This window comes from Microtus oregoni, unplaced genomic scaffold (assembly GCF_018167655.1).
Source record: "Microtus oregoni isolate MIOR12 unplaced genomic scaffold, Mior012 000018F_ref0000195, whole genome shotgun sequence".
Lineage (NCBI taxonomy): Eukaryota > Metazoa > Chordata > Mammalia > Rodentia > Cricetidae > Microtus > Microtus oregoni.
The window spans coordinates 32,487,483-32,504,233 of record NW_024543077.1 but is presented as its reverse complement, the minus strand read 5'-3'; the positions used below and the strand labels follow the sequence as shown (position 1 = coordinate 32,504,233).

The 16,751-nt window shown below is 46.1% G+C and overlaps 1 protein-coding gene across 4 annotated transcripts in view; it reads right to left on the bottom strand.

The window, feature by feature from the left end:
* The window catches only part of LOC121458896 (major facilitator superfamily domain-containing protein 6-like), a 65,142-nt gene extending 48,940 nt beyond the window's left edge, over positions 1 to 16,202 (bottom strand). The window contains exons 1-2 of one of the 4 annotated variants that reach the window (XM_041668265.1): positions 15,842 to 16,200; positions 717 to 758 (exon numbers count right to left, since the gene is read on the bottom strand). The gene's annotated coding sequence lies outside the window, so the exon portion shown is untranslated. Of the gene's footprint in view, positions 1 to 716; positions 759 to 15,536; positions 15,661 to 15,841 lie in introns of those variants that run through there. The other 3 variants (XM_041668266.1, XM_041668263.1, XM_041668264.1) reach the window with 3 other exon arrangements.
* Between the last annotated feature and the right edge of the window lie 549 nt (positions 16,203 to 16,751).

Genomic DNA, 16,751 nt, shown 5'->3' with positions numbered 1-16,751 from the left:
TTCAGTCACTCTTGGAAAGCACAACTACTCCCCCCCTCCCCCCGCCACTTCCTGAACTGTTTTGCTGTCTCAGCTCAAATTGGAAAGACATGTTTGTTGTCCCTAAAATGGAGTGTTATATCACACGGGTGGTTGAACAGAGGTATTTCACTCCCTTCCCTAACTCCCCTTCAACTGACAGTAAACAAACACACGCACAGAAATGTGCACAGGTACACTCAGCAGTCACAACCTAAGCTCTGGAGAGTTAAGGGGCACACGATGGTGAGGAAATAAAGTGGACTGAGATATGTAATATCCCCCCAAAATTAATCTTGCATCATCCCTTTCTTGGGCTGTGATCTGCCATTCGAAGGAGGGTAATCAAGAGAGAGCAGGGCATGGGATACAGGAAATAATTCATCTTGTACGAGAGGCAGGCAACAGAAAAACAGGGGTGAAGGTGACAAGATGCCTTAGGACCAATAGTCAATCAAGATAGGTGGGAGGTTATGTGGGCAAATCTGCTGGTCGAAAGGACACCAATACAACTCGGCAGGCTGCATGGCACTGGGCAATACAACTCGGTAGGCTGCATGGCACTGGGGAATAACCATAGTTCACTACATGTCTCAGGTGACCAGTCACACAAACATAGACAGCATTAGAATAGCTCCGTGGGAGAGCAGGAAGTCACAGACAGCAAGGCTCCACATCTTCCTCAGTGGGAGACTCACCTACAGTCAAAGGCCCAGAAGTCAGAGCACCCAAAACATCACCTAAAACACAGGAAAAAAATAAAATGTTGTGTCTCAGAGGAGAAACCAGAAAGGAAACAAAAGTCCAAGCAGTTTTTTGGGTTTTTATGGCTATCTACTTTAAAAACACAAGACATGCAATCTTGTATATGTTCACTTCTAAAACTTTAAAAGAAAACGCAGCTTTCTTTTAAAGGATAAAAATCTTTTAAAGAATAAAAAAAATGCATTTTCCATTCAGAGAATAAAAAGACAGTAAGACAGTATACCAAATGTTTTCACCGTAAAGAAATGGTAACTATTTGAAAAGATGAAAATCATTACAAAACATCTAAAACATAGGAAACCGCTTAGGGTATCCACACAGATAGACTGACGAGCTATAACTTTAGAAGTAGAGAGAATAAGAAGTGACGTCTGGAATTGCATCAGAGGTCCTGCCCGGAAAAGCGAGGGGCCTCTCTTTACTCTGTCACCTACAGAATGAATGTGGGGTTTGAAAGAAAATGGCCCTATAGGCTCATCGATTTGAATACTTGGTCCCCAGCTGGACCTGTCTGGGAAAGATCAGGAGGTAGGAACGGCTTCGCTGGAGGAGGTGTGTCACTGGGCTTGAGGTTTTTTTTTTTTTCAATATTTATTTATTTATTATGTATACAATATTCTGTCTGTGTATGTGCCTACAGGTCAGAAGAGGGCACCAGACCCCATTACAGATGGTTGTAAGCCACCATGTGGTTGCTGGGAATTGAACTCAGGACCTTTGGAAGAGCAGGCAATGCTCTTAACCGCTGAGCCATCTCTCCAGCCCCTGGGCTTGAGGTTTTCATGTCCTTCCTGTGTGTTCCCTGCCTCCTGCTTGTGGCTGGAGATGTGTGCTCTCAGCTGTTCCCACCCCCATGCCTTTGCTCCACTCTCGTGGACGCTGACCCTCTGGAGCCATAAACCCAATTAAATGCTTTCTTGTATCAAACAATTAAAAAATATACACACGTGTCAAAATATAACCCCATCCATGGGTACAGTGTTTATACTATTATGGATAAATAAGAAGTAACATTGATTTTACAAAGAAAAAAATGCAGGATCATGCGATTGCAGGCTTTCACGAGATGTTAAGTAAACTGCCCCTGTCCCCCACCAAACATATTTCTTCAAACTTGTATAAAATATTTGATTGCTCGGCTTCTAATCAGATTTCAAGTTGTCTTTAGTTAATCGCCCCCCACAAAGACTTAGTGTGGGAAGTCCTACTGTATATGTGTTGCTTTTATTGGTTAATGAATAAAGAAGCTGCTTTCGGCCAAAGGCTTAACAGAATATAGCCAGGATGGAAAAGATAAATATAGAGAGAGAGTAGGCGGAGTCAGAGAGAAGCCATGTAGCCACCGCTGGGGACAGATGTCTCCACTGGAGCCTGCTGGAACTTTGCCAATAGGCCACGACCTTGTGGCGATTCACAGATTAATGGAGATGGGCTAGTTTAGGATATAAGAGCTAGCTAGAAATACGCTTAAGCTATTGGCCAAATAGTATCGCAAATAATATCGTTTCTAGGTAATTATTTCGTGGTCTGGGCAGCTGGGAATGAACGAGCAGCCTTTCCCCCAACAAAGACTGCTATGACCTTGGCGAGTAGGTCAGAGGAGGGCACCCAGTCCTCTTGAGAGAGGCCATGAAGGGCCAATGCTCAGACACAATTTCTATGGCAGGATGTGGACTTCAGCCCTGGTGACCGACTTCCCAGTCACTCTTTCCCCTTGATTCTAGTGGTTCTTATTATAAGCTCTGTAAGGCTTCTCTCACTAGAAAAGTCATGGCTAACTAGTTCCCCAGCATTAAAAAATGGAGAAAGAATCAACAAACGAAACAAAAATCTAAGGAAATGTCCCATTACAGATCTTCACTCTTTTCTATATGAAAGGCACAGCCGGAAATATTTATATGAATTTCAATCTAAAAATATAAATAAACTATTTTAGCTTAAATCCAGGACATTAGTTTTTATTTTATTTTATTTTATTGAGACAGGGCCTTAGAGTGTAGTTGTGGGAGTCCTAGAACTCACTATGTAGAGCAGACTAGCCTCAAACTCACAGGGATCCACGTGACTCTGCCCTCGAAATGCTGGGGTTGAGTCCATGCAGCACTAGGCCCAGCCCAGATATTTGTTTTCAGACAATATTTTCATGTCCTACTTGGGTTTTGAGGAAACAGAACGCAGTCATGGAGAAACCTGTGACAACCTCGGGACCAAGGGCAAAGAACAAGCCAGGAACAATGTCCACAAAATCTTAATAAAATGACGATTTGCTCGAGGCAATGGACGTTGAATTGGATTATACCTGACCGTTGCAGTACAGATGAGACAGTTGTGCAGACCGTTAGCAGCGCCTGAGGTTTAGTGTGTTCAGAGTGAGGGGCCACTGCGCTATTAGGAGCTCAAGATGGCAGCTCTTGGCACCTCCCTGCCAAGTCCCCCTAGCCATCACTGCGGTGCCTCAGGACAGGGGTCCTCCTGAGAGATCACAGCTCTATCAAACAACAGAACAGGCTTCTCTTTCCCAAAGGCCCCTGCTGAGCAAAGGGTAGGTAAGAACACAGTAAGAACATGGCTGACTGAAGTCAGTAAGCACTCTTCACTGGGAACTTTGACCTGCGAGTCCCCGGCCTCTGGAACTGTGAGAAATTAACCTTACTGCCAGTCCGTGTATGGAGCTTTGTGTCAGATCTTGTGAATTCTGGGTCAGCCAACACAGATCCATCCAACTCCTCTCTGAGACAAACAGCTCTTGCCTTACAGCTTCCCTGGACATTATACACGGAAATCACACACAGACCTTCCTGAGGACAGGAGCGCAATCTGTGTAAGGTTGGCTTTTGTTTATTTCTTAGAAGGCTGAACGTTTTCTCACCCAGGAGACTCCAACGCCAGTAATCAGCACCACACTGTGAAAATCTAACACAGCCCTCAAAGCCTCCTACCAGTTCCTACACCGCGTCATTCCTACAGCAGGGATTTCTGAATTATTGATGCGAGGCAGTAAAATCATTCTTGCTAAAATAGATAGCTTCCTTCATTTGTTATTAAAAAGGCTCAAATCTATATTGTCCATAAACATACGCTATAAGCATGAAATCTCTGGGAGGGGGTAGAATCAGCTTTATAACTGAGGCATGATTTGGCATGACTTTCACAAGGTCAGGCTCATGCACACGATGGCAGCGTGTATTCGGGGTAGCGGTGGCACAGCTGTGAAGGAGGAGAGTAATACCCCTGGTTAACACAGGAGAGAACTGTTTCTTCTGCCATTGCTACCATGACTCGGTGTCACCCAGAAACCGAGCAGAAGCTGTGAAACACCTATGTCCTGAACCCCGAGAGCCAGCTCTACCTAGTAAACTGTCACTGACCATTCAAGATGTCCTCGAGCAACCTCAGTCAGAAAGCAGAACTCGGCCACTGGCTGCTTCAATTTCTTGCTACCAGAGAAGGCTAGGGGAGAGCACAGCAAACCAGCCTCGGAGTCCTGATGTTTATACACATGAGGTTATGCTCCGGGGCAGTCACTTCAACCCTCGCCTTTTCCAGAAGAGCTGTGTTCAAAAGCACACACGTGATATCTATCCTACAGATCTTTGGGGATCGGGGACTGCTTTAGTAGCCACTGCCCAATCAGCCAACGTCATGAAAAACCAATACAAAAGACAAGGAGCCCACAGTACCATGGCACTGTAGCACAGCACAGAGAACAACTGTTTGGGAATCTTCCTCTTCTTTCCGAGGCATTGTGACGCTGAGGGCTGAGCCAAGCTAAGGGACAATGCCCATCCTCACGTTTCCAGCTGGGCCCTCCAGGCTCTCAGCATCTCTGCCCCGGCTCCCAGAGCTGCACACCAGCTGCATGCATAGCACAGGGACTGAGGTTCCTCCCAGAACCCCAGCATTCCTGGAAGGTCCTTCCCAGACCCCTGACCAAAATCTGTCTGCGAGAAGACAAACAGATCCATAACGTGGGGTTGCTCAGCCAGGGTGATGTATTCACCCATTAATTCACAGTAGAGTGCCTGGTCCCCATCACTATCGCTAACCACAGCACAATGCCGGTCACGGCTTCCTGAGGTTTAACTCAACCTCCACCACAGTTTCCCAAGAGTACACGTGACCACTTTCCTACTGTGGATAAGGAAACCGAGGCACAGCAGCCAGCCCGCCCCAGCTCACACACACACACCCAGAACCAACTGAAGAGATGGATCTCATTTCAGATTGTCTGTGCTCTTACCGGGTGCTACTTCTAGATGCACTGTGCAGCTATTCAATGGGGTGTCGAAGGCATGTCCTTGCCTCAAACTCATGTTTTGGAGTAGGTAAGATAAGCCTTAAACTCGGGCAACATTAAATAAGGTCAAGAGTGAAGAGGCATTTGAGAAAAGTAATGACATAGAAGCAATTGCATAATGAATGAGCAATCACAAACTACCTAACCCGAGTAAAGAGCTCATGCTTCAGAAAGGAGCTTACAAGAAAATGAAGGATTTTTCAACGTACTCTTATTTACAGATTGCACGATTCCATATATCGGTGATGCCAAAGACACCAGCAGAAAACTCTGAGGTCTGAAAAATGGTGGCAGGAGACAAAAATCCCATGTGAGACTGGACCATGCTCAATGACACACACACACATAAACACAACACATCCACACATACATGCACACGCATACGCACATACAATACACGTGCACACACATGCACACACAAAAATACACATACACGTACTCATACACATCCTTACATATGCATATACACACATGCACACATGTTTATGCCCACTCAAGCACATACACACATACACACACACACACACACACACACACAACAAAGGAGCATAACAAACAGAGAAAGAGAAAGAAAATGAGAGACTTAAATGGAAGCAAGATCTTTCAGGAAAGACAGGGATTATCTCAGGCAGAAGGGAGACTAAGATTGAACCTTGAACGATAGTTAAGGCTTATCTCAGGCAAAGGTGAGAGAGAAAAGTTCCCGGATAGGAAATGAAAGGAAACCCAGGTTCCTTATAGAATTTACAGCAGGGCTACGGGGTATGGTGTGGCTGCCAACCAGGACAGATTACAGGACGCTTGAACACCAGCCTGAAGGTCAACACAGCACAAAACACAGTACTAAAGACTGAAAAGATGGTCATTCTTTCTTCTCTCTTAAACTAACAGGTATACACTGAGCACCAACCAACAGATGGACAAGTGGAGAGGCACTTTGGGGCCCACGGTTTACACAGTGGAAACCGTATAGTCCCTGCTTTCCAGTCCAGTAGAGAGAGACACGGAGCACTCCCTGTCCCAACACGCTGCTTCAAATGCAAAGGCAGGTGCAGGCCCGGAGGTGAAGCCCCGTGAGGAAGTTTCTCCATGAAGCTGAAACAGGTGGAAGGCATTCAGGAGAAGGGCAGGGATTCTGATCCCGGGGCCCTGAGCAGGGCTGGGACTAAAATCCCAGCCGTCAAAGCCCCAGGAAAGTTTCAGTCTCTCCCCTCTCCTGCTACAAGGGAACAAGGGGTTCGCTGCGGGAGTGAGATGGTGCGCACTAGACCTTAGCCCTGTGCTGGGGATAGGCAGGAACATGCGGGGCTTCCCTATGCAGAGAGCAAGGGCGAGCCTCTGCTGGAGTGAGGCAGGGAGTAGAAAGGCCACACTGGGACTTTGCAAACATTCTACCCTCTGAACTTTTATTTCAGCAGGGTCTTATGACTGAGTAGGATCTAAAAGATGTGCTAGGATGTTTTTGGACTAAGGGTAGCTTGTAAACTGTGTCCGATGCAGCCGTTGTTAGCGCCAGGAAACGGATTCATTCGGGGAAGCCGTCCCTCACCTTCCTCCGTTTAATTTCCACACACGCAGTTCTCAGGCCTGAGCTAATACATGATTTGCCGGCAGTCCCAGTTGCTGTCTTTCCACGGCTGTCCTCCCTACCCACAAGACTACAGACCCAGTAGAAAGGGACCTCCTACGTCACATACTGTCCTTTACGTCTGTCACTTGGCTATTCCCAGTGGCGATATAGGCTCTCTTCGTGTTCCTTAAGGTTTGTGATCGGAGATTAAGTTTAGAAAACAGCACAGGGCAATCCCAGCTATTCTGGCTTTGATAAGATGATGTCTCTATAACCCTCCTTTGCCTCTTGGTAAGATGAGGATGAAAACGCCAACCCAAGCCAACCAGAAGGTTTTAAGACTTAACAGAAACTGCGTGTGGAAACAGCAATGTTTTCATTCAGTGGTGGAGTGGCCGGCCACTGCAGTTTTAGCCCATGGTATTCTATCGACTTCCCAGTTATTCTAAACGTAGTCTTCTCAAGTGGACATTCTAGATCTACCTGGCATCCCCCGTGAAGTAGGCTGGTATTTTACCCATGATGCTCCATCAGCTTCCTCGTCCACTGCCCAGAAAGTGGCAATGGGGTTCTGGCTCTCAGAGAACACCCTTGAATTACAGACTGGAAGAAGACACGTCTTCAGGCCCCCAAAATAGCTGCTCATTTAAAAAGAAGCATTTGGCATATTTGTGACATCACAAATCTGAAAGCAAGGGCTTGAAATCTTTAACAGTTCTCTCCGATCTGCTAAGAGGACAATGGGAGCAGACAAACAGCCACATAATGTTTGCTTTATGGGGAGAAACAAATATCAATTAAAAAGAAATTACAGCTCAGGTCCTTCAGATCATCAAACGGATCCCCAACTATGCATTTTAGGCGTCTGGCTGAGTTTACATGTAGGTATCTTAGAATATCTTGGAATATATATATATACATATATATATACATATATACATATATATATGTATATATATGTATATATGTATATATATATATTTGATTTTTGAGACAGGGTTTCTCCGTAGCTTTTGGTTCCTGTCCTGGAACTAGCTCTTGTAGACCAGGCTGGCCTCAAACTCACAGAGATCCGCCTGCCTCTGCCTCCCGAGTGCTGGTCTTAAAGGCGTGCGCCACCACCGCCCGGCTGGAATATAAATTTGAAGCTGGAATCTCATCACTTTCTTTCAAATAACTGTCCTTTCGTAAAACAAGCCTGGCAGGAAGGACAAGAGACGATCCCATGAGAGATGAAGAGCCTTTTCAAGGAAACATATTTCTATTTTTCCCGTTTCTCCAATGGAAAAAACGCAATAGGGGCTCCAGAGAAATCAGGGGTAGCTGGGCCTGTGTGTTTATTTGTTTAGGAGATAGACAATGTAGCGACTTAGAGGCATTCCGGGGCTTTTGTAAAGGGGAAGCAAATTGTATTGATCTCTTCCTCCACCACAATCACCAGCCAGGTGGCAATGGCATTGTGTGTTGCACCACCCAAGCGAATAGGCAGGGGTGGCAATAGCCACTGAGCTGACGCTTAGAAACCACTTCCTCAAGGAAATAACATTACAAATAGGAGTGCCCAGTTACTCAGCTCACAGTGCAAAGGACCAGGATGATTGAGCAGGCAGTGTTTAAAGGGAATTCCTTTCCCCTTGATATGCCAAGGTGCCAACAATGCATCTCACCAAGGCAAGCTCCCAGCCTCAGGATTCTACTTAGTCCCTCAGCCCGGCCCCAGGGAACTCTACCGCTTGGCTCCTCCAAGTACCACTGTTATGATCAGAGGTCTCTCAAAGCCTTAAACAAATGTGTCACACACTGGTGGCGATGGTGGTGGGGGAGTTCTGGGAATTTGGTGGCTTTAGTCCCCCCTCCCATTTCCTCGTAGCAACAGAACTGGTAGGTGGGGAGGGGGAGGCGAGGACAGGGAGAACAAGCTTGACCCCCACCCCCAGTCAAGGGCTAACTGCTCATTTGGCAGCTGTCTCTATTCACACTACAGCCCCAATGACTGACTATAAGTTTGGTTGTTAGGAAACCGAAAATAAAAATTACTTTAAAAATCTTTTATGGAAATCAAAAAGGATTTTTAGGAATTGGAATTGAGGCAATTGTTTAATGTTTTATAGAAGATTTTCCTTTAATAAATAATTGTTGATTATACCAGAGATAATTTACATAAAATGAAAATAAGTTTTGAAAAAGACAAAGTACTGTCCAGTTTGAGTGACTGACAGGTTGCTTTGGAAAGCTAGCACAAGGAGTTCCCGGCCCAATATTCTCAGAAAAGGAAAAAGTCAAACAATATAAACATTGTAGAAATATGGATCCAAGAGCACACACACACACACACACACACACACACAAAACTATCAACACTGGAAAGTAAAAACAAGTTCAGGTACAGTCGCATAACCACTCACAGAACTATGTTAGGCATAGACTAATAGTATATTTACACTGGATTCTTAATAAGTGATTATTCATTACAAGGCTGATGTCATCATGTGGCTACTGGTATCAGAATGTGAAGGGTTAAAGAAAGCACGTCTCTCCACAGGAAGAGACGTGATACCCGAAGCACTTGCTTCGGATACACCTTTGGGAAAATTATAATTTAACCAGATTATAGATATTAAGATTTAAATTTTTCTATGCCCATGAACTTATTGCCAACCCTTTTTAGTTGAGTCTACTAAATACATTATTAGGATAGTTAATTTATTTATATATTAAGTATAATTATGCTATATAAGTATAGTATATTTATATAGTCTAAAAGAAGTGTGTAGGGGGGCTGGAGAGATGGCTCAGCAGTTAAGAGCACTGACTGCTCTTCCAGAGGACCCGGGTTGAGTTCCCAGCAGTCACATGGCAGCTCACAACTGTCTGAAGATCCAGTTCCAGGGGATCTGACACCTTCACACCAGTGCACATAAAAGAAAGTAAATAAACAATAAGAAATAGGGGCTGGAGAGATGGCTCAGAGGTTAAGAGCATTGTCTGCTCTTCCAAAGGTCTTGAGTTCAATTCCCAGCAACCACATGGTGGCTCACAACCATCTGTAATGGGGTCTGGTGCCCTCTTCTGGCCTGCAGGCATATACACAGACAAAATACTGTATACATAATAAATAAATTAATTAAAAAAAATAAAAAAAACAATAAGAAATATTTTTAAAAAAAAAGAAGTGTGTGTGCCCTGAGCACATCCCATGTGTCATTTAAAATTGTCTAGCTGCTTCTTGCGCTGTTCAAGTTCCGATCATCGAGAAGGATTACATGCTATCAATTTTAATGATCCAATACCTTCAGCCAGAGTTTATTACTTAGCGTGTTAAAGAGAAGACGTTTGACTATATAATCCTAGCAGTACCTTGTGAAATGCTGGTGAAGATGAGGATTGGCAAGCATGCGCGTTCACCATAAACAGAAGTGTAGATTTTTCTGGAAAGCAACAGTTTCAGTGTAGACAATGCAATGGTTTGCACAGTAAGCAATGGAAAGCAGGAATAAATTAGGGTATAAGGAGAATTAGAATCATATACCCATATCATGGGAAAACATAACATAAAGCATAACATATACAAACAAACAAACAAAAACCAGAACAAACCCTATGTACCATGTCAGTTTTTATCCATAAATCTGTGGTGTTCACATAAGATGTATTTTAGGATGAGACTGAAGAAGAAACACGGAACTGTTATAAGGGTTATCTGTGGATGATGAAATCAGGCCTCCAAGGGCTGCTTCCCCTTAGAGTCGCTAGATTGTTCTTTAATGAACATTCACCACTTTTCAAATACATTTTTGCTTTGCTTTAAATACAAGGCATCTAAGTGACACCCGGGGTACCCCTGATCCTAGAGATGGCGGACAATCATAGGGACTTGCCAAACTGATGTTTATTGCTTAGAGATGCCTTATGCCACCTGAAAAAAAAAAACAACAACATTCAAAGGGCTTTGCAATTGGAGAATATCTAACACCATTAATATGAAGCATCATAACTTGAAAAATAGTTATATATATATATATATATATATATATTCTTTTTTCAAGTATGAAAATGAAGTCTAGTCATTAAACTCCCATAACAAGGGGACTTTCAGGCACATCTGTCCACTAACACAGTGCAGACATCACCATGGACAACCTGAAGAGTCACTCACTGTCCAACAACCCTAGGAGCTTGAGCCTCGGCATCAAACCATGTTTGCCAAGAGCAGGGAACTCTTTAGCGGTATAGACAGTAGGGATGCCATGTTATTCGCTCCTGATTTCTGTGTTTCCTGTAGGGAATTTGTGTCTTGCTGTGTGTGAGCAAGCTTCTCTGTCCTGGGCCCAACCTAGGGTGCTGAGTTGAACACATGAAGAGTTAAAGGGACCTAACCGAAGAGTGGAGGCTTCCCACACAAGAGGGAACCAGTCCAGACTCGTCAGTCACTTTCCCTTGGCATGGCTCACCCACAAATCAGGCTGGTCCAGGCAGCAACAGTTCCTCTTTCTAGTTCTCGTTTGTCTCCCCATCAAAGCCACAGCAGCCTCCCTCTAGCCACAGCTGACTCATGGGGTTCCCAGCTTCCCCCCCATTCTCCTGCCTCGCTCTGCAGCTCGGACAGCTCAAAATACTTTTATGCATTTCTTCCACCATTCAGAGTTGGATTCCCTTGTTTTCTAATTACAGATATTCCCTGAATTATGCTCCCTTCTGGAACACACTCAGAGGAAATGAAAAAAAAAAAAATCCCTGCCTCCTAATTCACTCCCTTTCACATCTCCTGATCATGGCTCTTCTGGTAGATTGCATCTTCCATCTTTGCTCCATTATTTCATCCTACCCCACCCCATCCTAAAATGCGGCAGAGCCACCAGCTGTAAGCAACAGTGCGCGCTTTTCCTTACTGCCAAAGCTGGGCATGCTCTTAGCTTGATCAGCACCACCTACAGCTCAGCCACGCCTACGTTTTACTGAACCAAAGCAGAAGGCTATGTGGACGACACACAGCAGGCTATGCAGGTTTAGCTCTTACTGGGTGAAGACAGGGGTGTGTGTGTGTGTGTGTGTGTGTGTGTGTGTGACACATACACATGGACTTTAGAGATACAAAGTCGTAACTAGAAGAGAGAGAGAGAGAGAAAGAGAGAGAGAGAGACTTTAGAGATACAAAGTCGTAACTAGAAGAGAGAGAGAGAGAGACTTTAGAAATACAAAGTCGTAACTAGAAGAGAGAGAGAGAAAAAGAGAGGCTTTAGAGATACAAAGTAGTAACTAGGAGAGAGAGAGAGAGAGAGAGAGAGAGAGAGAGAGAGACTTTAGAGGTACAAAGTCGTAACTAGAAGAGAGAGAGAGAGAGACTTTAGAGGTACAAAGTCGTAACTAGAAGAGAGAGAGAGAGAGAGAGAGAGAGAGGCTTTAGAGATACAAAGTAGTAACTAGGAGAGAGAGAGAGAGAGAGAGAGAGAGAGAGAGAGAGAGAGACTAGAGATACAAAGTAGTAATTAGGAGTGTAATATCTATAGCAGACAAACTCAAGGCTTGGGTTCTACATTTTAAATATTTATTTTTGTTTTCTTTTTTTTTTTTTTTTTTTTTTTGGCCTTTGCACCAACAAATCAAACATCATTTGCCACAGCAAAGGACTCTGCTAGTGCCCAAAAGTTGAATGAATTGAGACTATGCCGTTTTCCAAAGCAATGCACATCTTTCAGATACAGAGGCCCAATCAGCTTCAAAGAAAGGGCAGTGCATCAATGAGTCTAAATATCGGAAAACCTGCTAGTCAGGAGTCAAGGAAACGGGCAAGACGCACAAAAAGCTGGGTTCACACACTGTAGGCCAGAACACTGAATACCCAAACAGCCAGCTCTGGGTAACGAAACAAGGAGGAGTTACAAACCCAAAGGGAATGTCCCAGGTGGAGCCCCCAAATTCACATCACAACCTAAAAGTACTGTGCCACGAACGGTCCACCTAAGGACGAACGTTTTAGCCAAACTGGCCTTAACCAGGGTGGTTCTCTGCGCTTGGTCACCTCGACATCAGGCAGACTTCTTTCTGCCTGAAACACAATGAAAACCTCAAATGGAATGCTACACCTTGCCTATAACAGCCAGAACAGCTCCTGTACAAAGCAACTTTACAAGGAACTCCTCTGCCAGGCGGCATTATAGTAACATGGTATCCTAATGAACCAAGATCATTGAGGTCTTCTTCACACGGAAAACGTGAGAGAGTGGTATGTCTTCTTGAATCTGAAGAGTGAATGTGTCTTGCTTTGGATTTCTGATTCTGAGCAGGAAAATGCCTTGGCTTTTAAGAGTTCTACACAGTAGTTAATACAAGAGTAGGGAGAATTGTGGGGCTGCATTAGTGTTACCAAATACACAGTGTGCGTCAGGCTAAACTGGGTGATGACTTGCTGTTCCTGAAATGTCACTAGGAGAACCTGAAGGCCTCTCGGATGCCATATTTTCCTGAGGTGACACAACAGGCAAGCTGACTCTTCCCATCAACCTATTCACTCCACCAAGAGAGAAAACAAAATTGTCTCTCTGCTTTGTAGTCACAAGCAAGACCTAGTAGAAAGGAATTCTGACATGCCAGTGTGATGCTCCAAAGCATTCTTCTTGCATGAAAGCCAGCAGGTTGTAGACTATGTCACAGCCAATGTTGGGAAGGGGCAGTTGGCCACCCTCAGAACATCTCTGCCTCTGACGTCATCTTTCTTTCTTAAAACCACTGTATGTGACGGTTCGATGCATCCAGTCTGCGGTTAGATGCATCCAGTCTTCTCTTACGTGAAGTATTTCCCTTCTTCTTTCCCCCTTTTAGTTTATATAACAAAAGAACGTGTGTTTTTTTTTCCAATTGTTAACCCATATTTCACTTTCTAAGGTCAAAAGAAAAAGTACCACTTTACCTCTTCCCCCGCCGCTGTAAGGTAGCTACACTTAACAATTTGAGGCCAAGCAATCCCATATATGCCAATACTGATGTTTCAGTAAATGAATATAAATCTGGTCTGCAATCTGCCTTTTTCACTTGATATGCTTTGAGTTTTCTTACGCCAACACACCAGTGCAGCTAGCACACGCAAGCATCGCATCTCTCGATTGCCCTGCTGGACAAACCCTAAAGACTCAGTGAAGATCAAAACTAAACTTTAAGAACCCATTGATCTAATACTCAATTTATCTTTGGCAATAAGGTTTACCACTCCCTGTAAATTCAAAAGCGGTAAGAAAACCTGGGGAAAACGCTATAGATTCACAAATGTATATGCATTATCAAGACATAGATTGTTCTGTATGGGTAAGTGGTACCATGTTTAATACATGTGTGTTGAAAGAAAATTTACTTTGAAAGGCAAGAAGCAAAGGAAAGCATCTAGGTAGATGGTGACACTTAATAGATCCTGAGCAGGGAGGGACACCATGTGGAAATTTCCTATGATTTGAGGCCAGAAGCACGGGCCAAATCTAACTCCACCTCTTATTGAGTATGTGGTTGGTCTAAGTTGCATAACTTCTCTGAGCTTCCCTTTCATGGTGCATAAAAATTAGGGATCAGACACCAGTACAGAGATTTGGAAATTAACTCTTCAGGGTGGTAGCTTTAAAAAGAATAACTATTGGTACTGCAGAAGATATATATATATATATATATATATATATATATATATATATATACATACATACATGTGTGCGCGTGCACATGTGTGTGTGTGTGTTTGTATGTACGGTGGACAGAATTGGTGATCCAATATCCACACCAACAAACATGTGCTATTTGGTCCTGTGTAGTCTCCTTTTTAAGCAGCCTTCTTGTTTTATATTTACCTTTATAGAGAGAGGGCCTGGGAAATAAGTAACTACAAAATACTTAATAATTTTAATTCATTATAGAAATAAGACTCTCTTTACTCCCCCAAGTGTGTCTTGCACTGAGCTCATTAACAATGCTTCAACTTTTCCCCAAGTAACCTGTGAAAAGGGCCATTCGCCCTTCCTCATCACTAACCGAGAAATCTTCCACAGATACTAATGACAAGCAGTTCTGAGGGTCAGAGCCAAGCCTCCCAATGCAGAGGACTCTATCCTCCCCGCTTTCTTCACAAGACCATCAATAATGCATACACCTTTAGCTGGCTAGCGCCGGCTCTGAGAAAAGCAATGTTCTTCGCAGTACACGGACCTGCCAAACGTTCGCCTCCTTTCACACATTAAACTGGAGGCTACCTGCTTTCAACTACCTCTAATATCACACTATAACATCGTGAACTTTCAGAAAAGCAAAAGGAAATGTGGCGGCTACACTATCCATCCATCTTCTTTCTACATGGGGGAAACAGGCGGCCCGGAATGATGTAACAACCCAAGAACAAAAAACTATGTAGACACCAGTTGGGAGCTGAACTTCAACTCAGACAAGGTTATTTCTACGACGGATCGGCAGGTATGTTCTGGTGGATGTAGAAGTATTATTAAACGCTTTAGGGTGACAGGAAAGGTTTGTCGTTTCTCAGGCATGTGGGAAAAGCAAAACGCAGAGCGAGTCAGGCTCAAGGGTAATAACCCACCGGCAAGGCAAGACCACGTAGATGGGGTGTATAGAGGGGGAGGGGCCACATCTGAATTCTTCACTTTCCTAAGATGGAAATGTACCTGGTAACCTCCGTTTAGGAAGGGACTTATGCCCGAGCTGAAGCTAGTCAGCACGCGCGACGCAGGCATTTCTCCTAGGAAGGTAGCAGCCCGGGGAAGAGATGTGAGCCCCCCGTGTTTGTTTCCGTGGGAGGCAGACAATGTCAGTTTCCTCCTGCCACCTAGGGGCCAGGTCCCTGTCACCGGCCGGCCGTAGGGACACTGGTCGCCTCCCCCCTCTCCCGGGGATGTTTACCTCCAGGGCGACAGTGGGGCCGGGCTGAGACGAGCCTGGGGACCCGAGAGGCCCACCCTCGCCCCCACCTTCTGCTGCAGCTGGGGCGGCGGGCAAGGGCTCCCGGGCAGCGCCTTTGTTTTCCCGACTCCAATTACGTTTGCGGAAGTGCTGCCAGCGCGGGGGACGCCGCGCCGCTGCCCTGCACCCCGAGGATGACAGGCGGCGCCCGGGCAGCGGGCGGAGGCTCGGAAGCCGGGCGGCGCCCACCCCGCAGCAGGTGCACGGCGGAGGCTCGGGAGCCCGCGTGGCGCCGGCCCACTCACCTGGTAGCGCTCAGCTGCGCGGGGCACGGGGAGCCCTGTGCCCGGGGTGCGGGGCGGCGGCTCGGGGCGCCGGGGCGGCGGCGGGCGGGCCAGAGCTCAGCATGTCGGTCGGGCGGCTTGCTCCTGTCCCGGGGCTGCAGCGGCGGCGGGCGGGCGGGCGAGCAGGCGCGGCGGCTGGATGCGAGCCCGGTGGGGCGAGCGACGGTGGCCTGGCGCAGCCGCTGCGCGACCTTCTGTCCGCTCCTCCTCCCGCTCGAGTCCTAGGCCCGGCCTCGCCGCCGCCGCTGCCTTCGCTCGCGACCGGCTGGACCCGTTTCAGGGCTGAGCTGGAGGACCGGGCGCCAGGTGCAGCGCTCCGCCTCCTGCGGCGGCGGATGTGTCGGGCGCCTCCTCCCCGGCCTCCCGCCCTCTGGGGCCGCCCCAGGGACCCAGGATCCAGCCCCGCTAAGATGGCACGTCCCCGAAGGGAGAAAGAGGAAAGTGGGCAATGTTCCATCCTTCTCCATCCCCATCCCACCACACCCAACAGCTCCTGCTGAGCCGCATTCTGCTCCCCAATCATTGGATGGGTGCAGGGTGTTGGAGGGGACTTGAGGCCCAAAGTACATGACCACCTGCACTTCGCAAGCATTTAGTAGGTGCCCTACTCAAAACTATCGCCACCGATGAGATGCATGATCTCTGGGTCTAGGCACAGCCTAGGTGGACTGTCCTCTGCTGACCAGAAGGGTTGGGAAGGAAGGCAGGCGAGGCTCCAAGAGCTCCTGGAACCCCGGGGACAGCTAAGGCACCCTTAGCCAACAGCTGAACACGTGGCACCTTGCTGAAGAGGTGACCTAACCGCAGGTGTCACGCTCAGAATTAAGTTGTATCATTGGTTAAACATGGGAAGCTAGTAGAACTGGTTGTA